Source organism: Arachis duranensis, chromosome 6, assembly GCF_000817695.3.
Source record: "Arachis duranensis cultivar V14167 chromosome 6, aradu.V14167.gnm2.J7QH, whole genome shotgun sequence".
Lineage (NCBI taxonomy): Eukaryota > Viridiplantae > Streptophyta > Magnoliopsida > Fabales > Fabaceae > Arachis > Arachis duranensis.
The window spans coordinates 95,451,985-95,452,341 of NC_029777.3; positions in this window are offsets into that span (position 1 = coordinate 95,451,985).

Below are 357 nucleotides of genomic sequence, written 5' to 3' on the forward strand. Positions count from 1 at the left end.
AAGTGGTGAAGAGAAAGATGTGATTTGATAGGTGAAGGGTTTTTGGGGAAGAGGTGTTGAGGTAATTGGTGAATGGGTGAAGAAGAGAGAGAGTGGTGGGGTGTAGGTGGGGATCCTGTGGGGTCCACAGATCCTGAGGTGTCAAGGAAAAGTCATCCCTGCACCAAATGGCAAACAAAATCACGTTTTTAGCCATTTCTGGCGTTAAACGCCGGGCTGGTGCCCATTTCTGGCGTTTAACGCTAGCTTCTTGCCCATTTATAGCGTTTAACGCCAGTCTGGTGCCCCTTTCTGGCGTTAAACGCCCAGAATGGTGCCAGACTGGGCGTTAAACGCCCAACAGCTAACCTCACTGGC